The 16,172-nt window shown below is 44.2% G+C and overlaps 1 protein-coding gene across 5 annotated transcripts in view; it reads left to right on the plus strand.

Annotated features, from left to right (window-relative positions):
• Positions 1 to 16,172, plus strand: part of jmjd1cb (jumonji domain containing 1Cb) — a 445,070-nt gene that overhangs the window by 285,136 nt on the left and 143,762 nt on the right. Inside the window, exon 1 of one of the 5 annotated variants that reach the window (XM_070876845.1) lies at positions 9,295 to 9,367. The exons of 3 other annotated variants lie outside the window; for them this stretch is intronic. The gene's annotated coding sequence lies outside the window, so the exon portion shown is untranslated. Of the gene's footprint in view, positions 1 to 9,294; positions 9,368 to 9,526; positions 9,671 to 16,172 lie in introns of those variants that run through there. One more of the 5 variants, XM_070876844.1, reaches the window with a different exon arrangement.

A 16,172-nucleotide genomic window follows, 5' to 3' on the forward strand; every position in this document is an offset into this window, starting at 1 on the left:
AGTACATAAGTAGAAACATAGAAACATATAAAATAGGTGCAGGAGTAGGCCATTCGGCCCTTCGAGCTTGCACCAGCATTCAATATGATCATAGCTGATCATGCACTTCAGTATCCCATTCCTGCTTTCTCTCCATACTCCTTGATCCCTTTAGCCATAAGGGTCACATCTAAATCCCTTTTGAATATATCTAACGAACTGGCCTCAACAACTTTTTGTGGTAGAGAATGCCACAGGTTAACAACTCTTGAGTGAAGAAGTTTCTCCTCATCTCGTTCCTAAATGACTTACCCCTTATCCTTAGACTGTGAACCCTGGTTCTGGACTTCCCCCAACATCGGGAACATTCTTCCTGCATCAAACCTGTCCAATCCCGTCAGAATTTTATGTTTCTCTGAGATCCCCTCTCATTCTTCTAAATTCCATTGAATATAAGCCTAGTCGATCCAGTCTTTCTTCACATGTCAGTCCTGTCATCCCAGGAATCAGTCTGGTGACCCTTCGCTGCACTCCCTCAATAGCAAGAATGTCCTTTCTCAGATTAGGAGACCAAAACTATACACCATATTCAAGGTGTGGCCTCATCAAGGCCCTGTACAACAGTAGTAAGACTCCCTGCTCCTATACTCAAATCCTTTCGCTATGAAGGCCAACATGCCATTTGCCGCCTTCACCACCTGCTGAACCTGCATACCAACTTTCAATGACTGATGTACCATGACACCCAGGTCTCGTTGCACCTCCCATTTTACTAATCTGTCACCATTCAGACAATCTGCCTTCCTGTTTTTACCACCAAAGTGGATAATCTCACACTTATCCACATTATACCACATCTGCCATCTATTTGCCCACTCACCTAACCTGTCCAAGTCACCCTGCAGCCTCTTAGCATCTTCCTCTCAGCTCACACTGTCACCCAGCTTAGTGTCATCTGCAAACTTGGAGATATTGCATTCAATTCCTTCGTCTAAATCATTAATATAAATAGCTGGGATCCCAGCACTGAACCTTGCAGTACCTCAGTAGTCACTGCCTGCCATTCTGAAAAGGACCTGTTTATTCTTACCCTTTGCTTCCTGTCTGCCAACCAGTTTTCTAATCATGTCAATACATTACACCCAATACCATGTGCTTTAATTTTGCACACTAATCTCTTGTGTGGGACCTTGTCAAAAGCCTTTTGAAAGTCTAAATACAACACATCCACTGACTCCCCCTTGTCCACTCTACTAGTTACCCATTATAAAATCTCCATTTAAATAAATGTAATACTTACACTTTGCGGATCCGACAAGGTTGTTTCATTGCTTACGGCACTGGTTGCCCTCACGCGCCTCGTTGGTCGCTGACAAGACCACCTCTGCTATCTCGGCCCATATTTTCTGTGAGGCCTTTGGGGTGGGCTTCCCATGCCCTCCCTGTGTCAAATCACCCCAGCGTGACTCGACCTTCTGCATTTGCTTCGTCCGAGAACCTCCTTGCTCTTTTGCGCCCTCCAATGTGCTCCTCTCCCAGCTCACTGCTCTCGCCAGCGTCAGTCTCCACAGCATGCTGTGTCGCCGCCTCCTCTCCCTCCATTATAGGCACCAAATTCGGGAAAATATCTGGCTGGTAACAGCTAAGTTTTTTGGCACAATTTGCTATAAAGCTCGAAACTCTCCTTCCTTCCTCCCAAAGCAGCCACACCACACCCACACACACCTTCACTCGCTCTCAGCTCCCTCTCTGTCTGTCTCCTCTTATCCGCATATAATGATGACCCTTGACCTCCTGAATTGCAGGAATTGAGCGTTGCCATGCCGTTGCAAAGGACGGCGACACTTTACAGCAGAAGGTCAGAGAGATTTAACGGGAACGCCTAATTTTTAAACTGGAGACTTGGGGCTTTGAAAATGGGCGATAATCCGGCGATCTGAAAACCCATTTTTACCACCCACGCCGGAAATAATGCCCATTTTTGGGCGACCTGCACAAAAGTGTAAATTCTAGCCCATTGATCCTTGTTGAGGGTATTATTTATTGGGCACTGGTTGCTTTTGATAACCTTGACCAATCTGTGAACCATGAAGGTGAGACTTTTGGCAGAATTATTTCACTTGCAGAAATTTGTTGAGGGATACACCGTGATGCTTTTAAATAAACCACACATTATCTTAAAAAAAAAAGGCATGGCAGATGGTATTTCTATAACTTTTTATATTCTGTGTTGCAATGCGCTAGCCTGAAAGGGAGACATATTTTCTCACCCTCCCCTGCCTGCACAGGACAACTCAGAAAATGCTGGAAATGCCCAGTGTCATGTATTCAACCAGCATTGTAACCCATGTATAATCTGACCTAAGTTGTACACTGTGAGAACAATAGGTGGTGAACTTATGGGAGACACTCCTAACCTGGACCTTCAGATATAAAAGGGGAAGCTCCACCCACTTCCATCACTTGAGTGCGAAGGAATAAAGGACAGGTCACAGACTGACCTTCTCTCAAGCATGGGCCTCGTGTGCATTTATACTGTATAGTAAGGACGTATTAATAGCGACGAGAAACTGGGATTTAAACCACGCGAGCATGGCCACTAGCAGAACAGACGAGAGGTACTGTGTTAAGGAATGGTTGGGACAGAGATTCAACATTGTTAAAGCAGCACACAGTTCTCCAGGCAGACAAGGGCAATCGGGCATGCCCAAACATGTAGTCGAACCCAGAGGGGGAGTTTGATAGAGACAATGGCAAGCTGAACGGCAAATCACGCCATTGCAAGGAACAATGTGGCCAGTAATGGGGCCATCAACACCTGTTAATGGCGCACTCAAGGACAATCACAAGGGCAGTCAGGGACGATCGACTGGCGAGGGACCTTTTGTTTCCAACAGCAGCTCGTGTTGGAGGCGTGGAGGCACACACTGAGCCGGAGTTTGCAGAGCTGAGCAAAATACCTGAAGAAATTGCAGAAATGAACGCTGGGGGAAATCGCTGGAAGCTGAAGTTCAGCGAGTTCATGTGGAGCATGTATACAGTTCATACACCAGGACGCCACCGATAATGATGCAAGTGCTCCTCAATGGCATCCCAGTATCAATGGAGCTAGACACGGGGGCCAGCCAGTCCCTGATGGGTATCAAACAGTTCAAAAAGTTGTGGGCGTCCAAGGCCAGGAGGCCAAAATTATCGCCGATTGACGCACAGCTACGAAAATACACAAAGGAGATCGTTCCGGTGCTAGGCAGCGCCACGGTAGTCGTGACCCATAAAGATTCGGAGAACAGGTTGCCATTCTGAGTTGTCCCGGGGGACGGTCTCACACTACTGGGGAAGAGTTGACTTGCTGTCATGAACTGGAAATGGGGCGATGTCAATGCAATTTCCTCTGTGGAGCGAGTATCATGCTCACAGATTCTGGACAAATTTGACTCATTATTTCAACCCGGCATTAGCACTTTCATGGGGGCCAAGGTAGTGATTATCATAAACCCGGACGCCAGGCCAGTACACCACAAGGCCAGAGCGGTGCGTACGTGATGCAGGAAAAGATAGAAGGCAAATTGGACCGCCTGCTGAGGGATGGCATCATCTCGCCAGTCGAATTCAGTGACTGGGCGAGCCCGATTGTGCCGGTGCTCAAGGCGGATGGGTCGGTCAGGATATGTGGTGATTACAAGGCCACCATCAATCGGGTGTCACTCCAAGACCAGTACCCGCTACCGAGAGCGGAGGACCTCTTTGCGACGCTATCCGGTGGCAAACTTTTTTCAAAATTGGACCTGACCTCAGCTTACATGACCCAGGAGCTGGCGAGTGAGTCAAAGAAGCTGACCACCATCACGACACACAAGGGGTTGTTGGAATACAACAGATGTCCATTTGGGATTAGCTTGGGAAAGCCTCAGGTCGATTCCGGGGACAGTAGTTTTTCACGACGACATCCTCATTACGGGTTACGATACTGAAGAACACCTCTACAACCTGGAGGAGGTGCTACGCAGACTGGACCGGGTAGAGCTGCAACTGAAAAAGGCGAAGTGCATCTTCCTAGCTCCAGAGGTAGAATTCCTGGGGATGAGGGTAGCAGCAGACGGGATCAGCCCTACTGCGTCCAAGACGGAAGCAATCCAGAGAGCACCCAGACCCCGTAACACGACGGAGCTTTGTTCGTTCCAAATTGAGCGCGCTGCTAGAGCCGCTACACGTGCTCCTACGCAAAGGTCGGGCATGGGTCTGGGAGGACAGCCAGGAAAGGGCTTTTAATAGAGCACGCAATTTGTTCTGCTCCAACAATCTGTTAACGCTATATGACCCATGTAAGAAACTTGTGTTAACGTGCGATGCGTCGTCCTATGGTGTCGGGTGTGTGTTGCAGCATGTCAATGCCAAGGGTAGCTTATAAGCCGGTAGCTTATGCCTCCAGAAGTCTGTCCCAGGCAGAAAGGGGCCACGGGATGGTAGAAAAGGAGGCGCTCGCATGTGTTTATGCGGTGAAGAAAATGCACCTGTTTGGCAGGAAATTTGAGCTGGAGACAGATCACAAACTCCTAACGTCCCTTTTGGCCGACAACAAGGCCATAAATGCAAACGCATCGGCCCGCATACAGAGGTGGGCACTCACGTTAGCCGCCTATGACTACACAATTCGGCACAAACCGGGCACCGAAAACTGCGCCGATGCACTCAGCAGGCTCCCACTAGCACCACTGAGGGGGCTACCGAGCATGCTGCTGAGATGGTCATGGCTGTTGAAGCTTTCGGAAGCGAAGGCTCACCCGTGACAGCCCGTCAGATTAAAGTCTGGACAAATAGAGACCCGCTATTGTCTCTAGTCAAGAAATGTGTCCTGAATGGGGACTGGGCAGCCACGCACAGGACATGCCCTGAGAAATTTAAACCATTTCACAGACACAGGGATGAACTCTCGATTCAGGCCGATTGCCTACTGTGGGGAAACCGCGTAGTCATGCCCCAGATGGGCAGAGAGTTGTTCGTCAGAAAACTCCACAATGAGCACCCGGGCATTGTCATGATGAAGGCAATTGCCAGGTCACACGTTTGGTGGCCAGGGATAGACGCAGATCTGGAACTTTGTGTTCGCAGGTGCAACACGTGTACCCAGGGAAGCCCCCCTTAGCCCCTGACCATGGCCCACCAAGCCTTGGTCACGCATCCATGCAGACTAAGCAGGTCCTTTCATGGGAAAAATGTTTTTGGTTGTCGTAGACGCCTACTCCAAATGGATCGAGTGTGACATTTTAAATTCAAGCACATCCTCTGCCACGGTAGAAAGTCTACGGGCAATGTTCGCCGCCCACGGTCTACCGGACATCTTGGTCAGCGACAATGGCCCGTGCTTCACAAGCACTGAATTCCAGGACTTCATGGCAGGCAATGGAATTAACCATGTCAGAACGGCATCGTTCAAGCCGGCCTCAAACGGCCAGGCAGAACGAGCAGTGCACATAATCAAACAGGGGATGCTCGGAATCCAAGGGGGTTCCCTACAAAGCCTCTTATCACGCCTCCTGTTGGCCTACAGATCCCGACCACACTCGCTCACAGGGATTCCACCTGCAGAGCTGCTAATGAAAAGGACGCTCAAAACCCGGTTATCCCTTATATACCCCACCATGAAAGAAATTGTCGAGAGCAGGCGCCAGTCACAATATGACTACCATGACAGGAATGCGAGAGGGCGATGTATTGATGTAAATGACCCTGTTTTTGTCCTCAACTACGCCGCAGGTACTGTGATTGCCAAAGAGGGAAATAGGATTCTGGTAGTTAAATTTACCAATGGACAAATCTGGCGCAAACATGTGGATCAAACAAAAAGGAGGTTCAGCAACCCCAGAGAAGAAGCAGAGGAAGAACACGATATAGAGTTCACTCCTCCACAGGTGACCAAACACAGGAACCAAAGGGAGGAGAGCCCAGTCACTGTGGGCAGTCCGGATCGGTCTGAGGCACTGCAAACAGCAGACACTCAGGCTAGCGCCCAACAACCAGAGCCCCAACTCAGGCGCTCTACAAGAGAGCGTAAACCACCAGAGAGACTCAACCTGTGATCCCAATAAAACTTTTGGGGGGGAGGTGATGTCATGTATTCAACCAGCATTGTACCCCATGTATAATCTGACCTAAGTTGTACACTGAGAACAATGACCACAAGGTGGTGAACTTGTGGGAGACACTCCTAACCTGGACCTTCAGGTATAAAAGGGTAAGCTCCACCCACTTTCATCACTTGAGTGCTGAGGAATAAAGGACAGGTCACAGACTGACCTCTCAAGCATGGGCCTCGTGTGCATTTATACTGTATAGTAAGGACGTATTACCCAGCATGTTAATTCAAAAAGTGCCTTTAACTTAGTAAAACATCCCAAGGCACTTCAGTGGCGTGTTATAAGACAAAAAATAAATAATTTTGACACTGAGCCACATACGAAGAAATTACAGCAGATGATCAAAAGCTTGGTCAAAGAGATAGGTTTTAAGATGCATCTTAAAGGTGGAAAGAGGGGTAGAGAGGTTTAGGCAGGGAGTTCCAGAGCTTCGGGCCCAGGCAGCTGAGGGCATGGCCACTGATGGTTGAGCAGTTATAGTCAGAGATGCTCAAGAGGGCCCATTTTGAGGAGTGCAGATATCTTGGGGTGAGGGTGGGGTGGGGAGGGAGGGTGGAGTGTGAGACTTGTCATGTTTGTAACCTTCACATAACTGTAACCAATATGTAACAACACTGTACACTGTATACAACTGTGAAATACACACCTTGACCACAGCGGGTGAACTTGTGGGAGACACTCCTCACCTGGTCAGCCAGGTATTTAAAGGGAGGTTCCACGCAGGCAGGCACTCCTTGGTCCTGGGAATAAAGGTGCAGGTCATGAGTGACCTTGACTGCAGTCTTTGCCTCGTGTGACTTTATAATACAGTGCAGAGACACTACAAGACTGCAGGAGATTACAGAGATAGGGAGGGGTGAGGCCATGGAGGGATTTGTAAAGAAGGATGAGAATTTTGAAATCGAGGTGTTGCTTAACCTGGAGCCAATGTAGGTCAGCGAGCACAAAAAGACTGAAGAAGGTGAACATTTTGGGTATGAACCTTATAACAAATGCTCATACCCTCATCAACCTTCTTTTCTCTTTCAGATGCATTTTCAGTTTTAATCAGATTTGCAACATTCCATGTTGGTTTTGACATCATTAAAGAACATTCTGACCCCCCCCCCCCCCACAATTGTGATCCATCTATTGTTGTGGCTCACATTGAGCTGATAGTTTCCCCAATATAGTTAAGTATTTTGATTTCAAATTGCATGACTGCTTGTGACTTCAACATCACATACTTGAATTTGGAGAACTTTGCTATTGTGGTCTGAAAGCCAATTTTCCAAAGGAGGAAAAAAAAATATCCAGCTTGTTCTGCTTGAATTGTGTATCCACCAAATGCTTGAACAACAAATCTTTACAAAGTTTTGTAAACTTTATCTACAACTTTTCTTTGCGATGTTATCGTAAAGATAAATATACATTATTTTTTGTTCATTCAATTTTTAAGATATTATTTTCATAAAGAAAATACAAAAATGTGAATGTTCACCTGAATTCAAACACAGGTGTCTGAATCTACAGAATTTAAAAACAAATGGACTTGCCCAACATTTTATTTAATGAGATTCTTTATTTTCAAGACCTTTGTTGCTCACTAGAAACGTTAGGTTTTGTGGCCTATGCCGAGGACTTGAATGAATCCTGATTTTTATTGAAATGTCTGGTGTCTGTCTCTGTTAACAATTCTGTACTGGATTCAGGCAAACCTGATACAGCAACACAGCTATGGAATATATTATAGTCAAGTTAACTGATAATGGTACAGCTCATTAGAATCAACAATAAAATGTATTTTAATGTATGAATTAATTTAATTATTGCAGCAGATAATGTACTACTTGCCATAAACAGGTTTGTCTGTTACCCCAGTAGAATTGAATTATGCATTACTGCTATAACCATTTGCTGGCAGTTTGCCAAATTTGTAATTGAAGGTCATGGATTGTTTGTTAATATGAGTACTGTGTGCTCTTGATCCTACAGATGGCTGCTAGTGGCATGTAGACAAAGAACACTCTGTTTAGTTTTGTGGTATGGAACCTCTGTCACACAATCTCTGCTCATTTTTTAGCATGGACCAGATGTCTGTTAAAAAGGGTCAATTATGCAGGATCATAAGTGAATATGAGCAGCGACAGAATATTTTCCTCCTTCCACTCTGGGCAGCATTTTAATTGAAGTCAATGTTTGCATCCTTCCACTCACTCATGAATAAAAGTAAATATACAAACATAATTTCATTACAAATAAAAAAAACTGCAAATACTGAAATTATACAACAAAAATAATATACCGGAAATGAAGCAGATCAGTCGATAAGTCAGTGTTTGGAGATGACATTTTAACTTGTCTGATGCCTCCAAGGCTGCTGGCAGCATGTTCTGTTTTTATTGCATAATGACACTGTTGTTTGCACCAAGCTGTAACGTGTAGTGACAACAATGATTATTACTATACTCAATCCAATCCTCAAAGCGAGTTCTGTTCAGTTGAATTGTAATTGTTTTAATTTCGATTCAGGAAACCTTAAAAGTTAGTACTATACGAGGTAAAAATTGCATAATTTGGGATCCCCACCCCGAACCTCGTATTTGAGTGATTTATAAAAACAAAAAGCACAGCTGGAAGTCTGAGACAAAGAGAGATAATTCACAACGGGTCGGGCAGCATCTGTAAAAGGAAAAACCGAGTTCAAATGTCTCTCTTCAGAAGAGTCCGAAAAGTTGAACATTAATGTATTGTTTGCAAGGAAGCCAATCGAAAATTGTCAACGTTGACAATAAGTTGGGTTTTGTCTACTGCAGCAAGTAACGCATCCCTTGACTGGACAATGAGTAATCAGTTGCATGACTCATGCTGGAAGTGACTGTGTTGCCACCTGTGACTTGGGTTTAGTTCGAAGCATCATCCTTTTCCGCTTCGTTCGAGCTATCAGTGCAGAAAAAGGTCGCAGAGAGTTACCCGTGCCCCTGTGTAGTCGACTTGGGAAATTTCGACCAAGTCCGAAATACAACTCTTGGCACAGAGCGGTCTGGTTAATGTTCTGTTGCTTGTCTTCGCTTATCTCTTTTGGACAGCTGGTTAGCCAGCCAATCCCAGCGCAGTGTTGCTGACCTAGATCTTTACGGTGAGTGCAACAGTTGCGGAGTTTCTCATTCGTTAACACTACGTAATGATGACAAAGGGAGATCAGTGATCCGCCTCTGCACACTCCGCATTCAGGCTTGAGGGGGAGAGAGAGAACAGTGTCGTTGGAAGCAGAGGTACTCGCGGTAGCTTTTCCAAAGATCCGATTTAAAAAATATATTATTTGCAGTTTTAAAATGTTAGATACCAAATCGCTGGAAAGTAACGCGCCGCCTTCAGCTGTTTTCGTTTCCCTTTGATCAGAAATGGTTCACTGACCCGGCGACTGAACATGTACTGATCGGAAGTCACTCATCCGTAGCTTGAATATCGGCCTGTGCAATCGTGGGCCGCCACACTACACTGGCTGCAGATGCCAGGAGAATTCCGTGGGACCCAAAACGTTTTCGGATGTTGTTCCTATCTTGCAGGGTGGTGAGGTGGGTAACATTAGTACAGCAGCCTTTATTTGAGACCGTGTTGAACAAAAATCGGCTTGGCGAGGCTGATTTATTTAACACGGCGCCGATGGCCCGATACATCCAGCAGGACGAACAGTATTCAAATGCCGAATTCTTCATGAAATACTACATGCAGTGAAAGGAGTTATCATTTTTAATATGCGAGAACTTATGAGATATAACAACAGATGAAAGTACAATTTTCGATGCCAGTTTAACTTATTGAAGCGTAACCTCGATTTCTTGCATGTGCTGACTGGGTGGGCAGCTGGACGTGACATTCCAACATGTCTGCATAATGAGAGCGCATTGCTGTGACGAGCCTTGTTGCTGAAGTTACGATACCTTTTATAATTTCTTTCACGAGGAAGCGTCCAAGAATACTTTTTACTAGGCATAGATAAGTATTAATAACCACTGGACAACATATATTTGTAACTTAAAAGTCGTTTTCTAGGGTTATATTTGGTCAGTAAAAGTGTCAATGTTTTTGTGTAATGAAAGGTGGTTTAGTGAATAGATTACTTCATAAGTCTTGTTGCTCTTCAGACATGTGTAATTGCTGTAATTAACATATATTTAACAAAATTACAATATTTAATCTGCTAACTAAATTTAAAATTCAGTGTCACTTGGTTGAAGCATCTGATTTAAAAAAAAGTTATTTTCACTAAGAACTCATCTGTTTTGCAGTTTTCATGTGAATGGAATGTGGCCACACCAAGCCCAAAACAGGATACAGTTGTTGCAGATATTTCCGTAGTCAAAGTATCATGTAGGCTACAAAGAATGTAGAAGTCTTGCAAATCTGTGTGTCTGGCTGGCTTAACATTACAGCACAGAGATGCATTCTGGGTCAGGCTCCATTAAGATCTTATTTATTAATAGAACTGTGTGTAGGCAGGTTCAGACTCGTCCCAGTTGTTAAACTATTAGCAGCTGTGTTAGCTTCATGTATTTATAGGTTGGAAACATTTTCTTGTTTGTCGTTTTACTGCTGGCCACCTTTACTGTGTTTCTGTATGGGAGTTACTGTTTAATTTCACTGTGCATTGTACAACCAGAACTGTACACCATTTTGACCTTTGTCAGATGGCTGCCTTTCCTTTAGATCATTGGCAAATCTGTTGAGTGATGCAATTGCACAGACATTGGATAACTCAATTATGCTTGAATTCAATCAGCATTTCTTTACATTCTCGTACTCCTTTGTGCAAATAGTATTCTCTACAGTAAATATCACCAAGGTTTTTTTGAGCATGCACCCGACTATGTATGGCTATCTGATGGTGTGTACAGCTGTGAAGGATTTAGTATAGTGGAGGATACTACTACTACAACTAGGCAGTCCCTCATAACAAGGATGATGCTCTTCACACTAAAAAAAAGATGGCTTCACAGTTGTTACAATGAGTTACATGTTGAAGGGGGAAGATGCCTGTGCGTGGATTTTTTGTAACGTGTGGTGACCGTTGCACATCAGCCACTGCACGGGCTCGATGGAGCTAGGTCTTGGTCCAGTGGCGAAGATTGACCAAGACGCCTCATAGGTCAGTGCATCTGATTGTGGTGTAGCACATGATGAGTCCTCATATAAGATAGAAAGGAGAATAGTAAAAGTGGAGGGCAGAGAAACCCAAAGCAAGAATCAAAAAGGGCCACATTACAGCAAAATTCTAAAGGGACAAAGAGTGCTAAAAATACAAACCCGAAGGCTCTCTGCCTCAATGCAAGGAGTATTCGTAATAAGGTGGATGAATTAACTGCGCAGGCAGCTATTAACGATTATGATATAATTGGGATTACGGAGACATGGCTCCAGGGTGACCAAGGCTGGGAACTCAACATCCGGGGTATTCAACATTCAGGAAGGATAGACACAGAGGAAAAGGAGGTGGGGTAGCGTGGCTGGTTAAAGAGGAAATTAACGCAATAGTAAGAAAGGCCATTAGCTTGGATGATGTGGAATCGGTATGGGTGGAGCTGCGGAATGCCAAAGTGCAGAAAACGCTAGTGGGAGTTGTGTACAGACTACCAAACAGTAGTAGTAAGGTTGGGGACAGCATCAAACAAGAAATTAGGGATGCGTGCAATAAAGGTACAGCAGTTATCATGGGTGACTTTAATCTACATATAGATTGGGCTAACCAAACTGGTAGCAATGCGGTGGAGGAGGATTTCCTGGAGTGTATTTGGTCTAGAAAGCCATCCCTATGTGTCAAGGAAACAACTAGAGAGCTGGCCATCCTAAACTGGGTGTTGTGTAATGAGAGAGGACTAATTAGCAATCTTGTTGTGCGAGGCCCCTTGGGGAAGAGTGACCATAATATGGTAGAATTCTTTATTAAGATGGAGAGTGACACAGTTAATTCAGAGACTAGGATCCTGACTGAGGAAAGATAACTTCGATAGTATGAGACATGAATTGGCTAGGATAGACTGGCAGATGATACTTGAAAGGGTTGACAGTGGGTAGGCAATGGCAGACATTTATAGATTACATGGATGAACTTCAAAAATTGTACATTCCTGTCTGGAGTAAAAATAAAAAGGGGAAGGTAGCTCAACCGTGGCTAACAAGGGATAGTGTTAAATCGAAGGAAGAGACATATAAATTGGCCAGAAAAAGCAGCAAACCTGAGGACGGGGAGAAATTTAGAATTCAGCAGAGGAGGACAAAGGGTCTAATTAGGAGGGGGAAAATAAAATATGAGGAAGCTTGGCGGGAACATAAAAACTGACTGCAAAAGCTTCTATAGATGTGTGAAGAGAAAAAGATTAGTAAAGACCAATGTAAGTCCTTTGCAGTCAGAATCGGGTGACTTTATAATAGGGAACAAGGAAACGACAGACCAATTGAACAAATACTTTGGATCTGTCTTCACAAAGGAAGACACAAATAACCTTCCGGAAATACTAAGGGTTCGAGGGTCCTGCGAAAAGGAGGAACTGAAGGAAATCCTTATTAGTCAGGAAATTGTGTTCGGGAAATTGATGGGATTGAAGGCCGATAAATCCCCAGGGCCTGATAGTCTGCATCCCAGAGTACTTAAGGAAGTGGCCCTTAAATAGTGGATGCATTGATGATCATTTTCCAACATTCTATTGACTCTGGATCAGTTCCTATGGACTGGAAGGTAGCTAATGTAACACAACTTTTTAAAAAAGGAGGGAGAGAGAAAACAGGGAATTATAGACCGGTTAGCCTGACATCAGTAGTGGGAAAATGTTGGAATCAATTATTGAAGATGAAATAGCAGTGCATTTGGAAAGCAGTGACAGGATCGGTCCAAGTTAGCATGGATTTATGAAAGGGAAATCATGCTTGACAAATCTTCTGGAATTTTTTGAGGATGTAACTAGTAGAGTGGACAAGAGAGAACCAGTGGATGTGGTGTATTTGGACTTTCAAAAAGCTTTTGATAAGGTCCCACACAAGAGATTAGTGTGCAAAATTAAAGCACATGGTATTGGGGGTAATGTATTGACGTGGATAGAGAACTGGTTGGCAGACAGGAAGCAGAGAGTCGGAATAAACGGGTCCTTTTCAGAATGGCAGGCAGTGACCAGTGGGGTGCCGCAGGCTTCAGTGCTGGGACCCCAGCTATTTACAATATACATCAATGATTTAGATGAAGGAATTGAATGTAATATCTCCAAGTTTGCAGATGACACTAAGCTGAGTGGCGGTGTTAGCTGTGAGGAGGATGCTGCAGGGTGACTTGGAAAGGTTAGGTGAGTGGGCAAATGCATGGCAGGTGCAGTATAAACGGTTATCCACTTTGGTGGCAAAAACAGGAAGACAGTATATTATCTGAATGGTGACAGATTAGGAAAAGGGGAGGTACAACGAGACATGGGTGTCATCGTACATCAGTCATTGAAGTTTGGCATGCAGATACAGCAGAGGATTTGAGTATAGGAGCAGGGAGGTCTTACTGCAGTTGTACAGAACCTTGGTGAGGCCACACATGGAATATTGTGTTCAGTTTTGGTCTCCTAATCGGAGGAAGGACGTTCTTGCTATATTGAGGGAATACAGCAAAGGTTCACCGGGATGGCAGGACTGACATTATGAGGAGACTCTGGATCAACTGGGCTTGTATCCACTGGAGTTTAGAACAATGAGAGGGGATCTCATAGAAACATATACAATTCTGACTGAATTGGACAGGTTAGAGGCAGGAAGAATGTTCCCGTTGCTGGGGAGTTCCAGAACCATGGGTCACAGTCAAAGAATAAAGGGTAAGCCATGTAGGACCGAGATGAGGAGAAACCTCTTCACCCAGAGAGTGGTTAACCTGTGGAATTCTCTACCGCAGAAAGTTGTTGAGGCCAATTCATTAGATATATTCAAAAGGGAGTTAGATGTGGCCCTTTCGGCCAAAGGGATCAAGGGGTATGGAGAGAAAGCAGGAATGGGGTACTGAGGTTGAATGATCAGCCATGATCTTATTGAATGGTAGTGCAGGCTCGAAGGGCCGAATGGCCTGCTCCTGCACCTAATTTCGATGTTTCTATGTTTCTAACCTGTGCATTAAGAAGATTGCCAGTTTCACCTCGAGTTAAATATCTATATGTTGGTAGAATAATTGAAGTTTAAAGGCCTTTGATGACGTCCAAGCTCTCTCTCTAACTCGGCTCATAAATATAGTACTCAATGTGGAAATGAACCACTGAAGCAAGGCCCAAGTGCAGTTCCCATGTTTGTGCTGGGTTGGTTGGTCTTTGCTAGGTTGGCAGTAAGGGTACAACAACTGGCCTTAAGATTCCTGGTCCTGGGAGGGAGGAAATTATTTAGGCTACCCCAACTGACTGTTGCCCACTGACCGCTGGCAGAAAGTGTCAGCTGAGGTCAGGGTCAGGCTTTACCGCCATACCCTTCCCCCACTTGGGCAAGGTAGCGGAGGGTGGCCAGTGACTGAGTCTTTGAGAAGATGGAAGAAGAACAAAGTTGTTGATCTTTGTTTCTACTAATAATCATTCTACCAAATCTTCAAAATTAAAATAAGGTGGCGCCCACATCCGAGCATGCGGGTTTTAAATGAAGGTGAACTATACATTTAAACAATTTTCACTGTTGATTTTGATGGAGCTGAATGACAGGTCATTTTTGTGTTAAATTACATTGTTTTGATCCCTTTTGAGGGGATTGCAAAAATTAAATACCTTTTAAACTGCAATGGATAGCACACCATCAATTTGACTAGTTTGTCTGGACTTTGCAGGTTCAGGCACCTTATCATCATGGTGCTTCTACAATGATCATGGACCATTTGTGCACATGGCACTTGTACCAATGCCAGCCAGCAAATTAACAGCGTAAAACAGTCAAACTCTATGACTTCATCAGTGTCCAGGACCCAAATTTTCATCTGAGACAAGAATTGTTGGTGACAGAGCAAAATACAAGCCTTAGTGGCCCTTCAACAGATGCAGTGTGAACTGGTGGCACACAGGCAAAGAGGAAAGTTGTCGGTCTCTCTCTGTTTGAGTGCTGCTGCACTGGTGCCATACAATCAACATAAGAGCACCTGTAGATGCAACAGTGAGCCTGAGAAACTCCATTACTTGGCAGTCACAAATGTACAGCTGCCCGAATGACGACTGGGCTATTTTACTGCTCTGTTGCATCCAAAAGGTCTTCTATCATCTTTCAGTTTAATGAACAGTTTTTTGTTCTTTTAGAAGTTTCAGCTCACATTATTACATGATGATTGTGGCATACAGCTGTTCAAATGCTAGTGATTCTTTTATCGTGCGCATTGTTTCCTAATTCAGTTTACCATGCTTGAGACAACAAACTTTTGAGTTTAACTTTCAAGGGTAAATCATTTCATTTAGCTACAAATAGCAATCTGCACCTCAGCACACTCTGCCTAGTTGTGTATTACGTTATTCCATAAATACATCGAAGTGTGACTTGTGCCAACTAAATCTTTCTATACTTGTACAATATTTTCAAAACACTTTAATACAAAGGATTGTTATGCGTAAAAGAATCTTGTAAGAAAATCTGAAAAGGCAGGTCAGTCAGCACCTATGGTGAAAACTGCCAAGTTAATGTTTCAGGTGCAATCCCTTCATCAGAACTGAAAACCTTAACATGTGTGGTCTCTCCATTGATGCTGACTGACCTGCTGAGTCTTTTGAGCATTTTCTGTTTTTTTTTAAACACAGATTTCCAGCATCTGCTTTATCTTTGCAAGAAAATTGCTGGGACCAGTTTCAGGATATCCAACATAGCATCAGAGTCCACTGTTTGTGTCATCCTGTTTTTGTACAATTTCAAGGAACAAGTCTCGGTTTCGTAAAGTTCTTTTGAAGAAAAAACAGAATTTCTACTCCTCCAAACTATTGTAAACTGTACTTAAATTGTAATTTTCCTACAACTATAAGCTGGGTTGATCTCATCCAGTATTACAATTAGTCTCGGCACACTTATGTAGAAATTGTTCCCAGGATTTTAGTTCCTGATAAC

The sequence above is a fragment of the Pristiophorus japonicus genome, chromosome 3, assembly GCF_044704955.1.
Source record: "Pristiophorus japonicus isolate sPriJap1 chromosome 3, sPriJap1.hap1, whole genome shotgun sequence".
Taxonomy (NCBI): Eukaryota; Metazoa; Chordata; class Chondrichthyes; family Pristiophoridae; genus Pristiophorus; species Pristiophorus japonicus.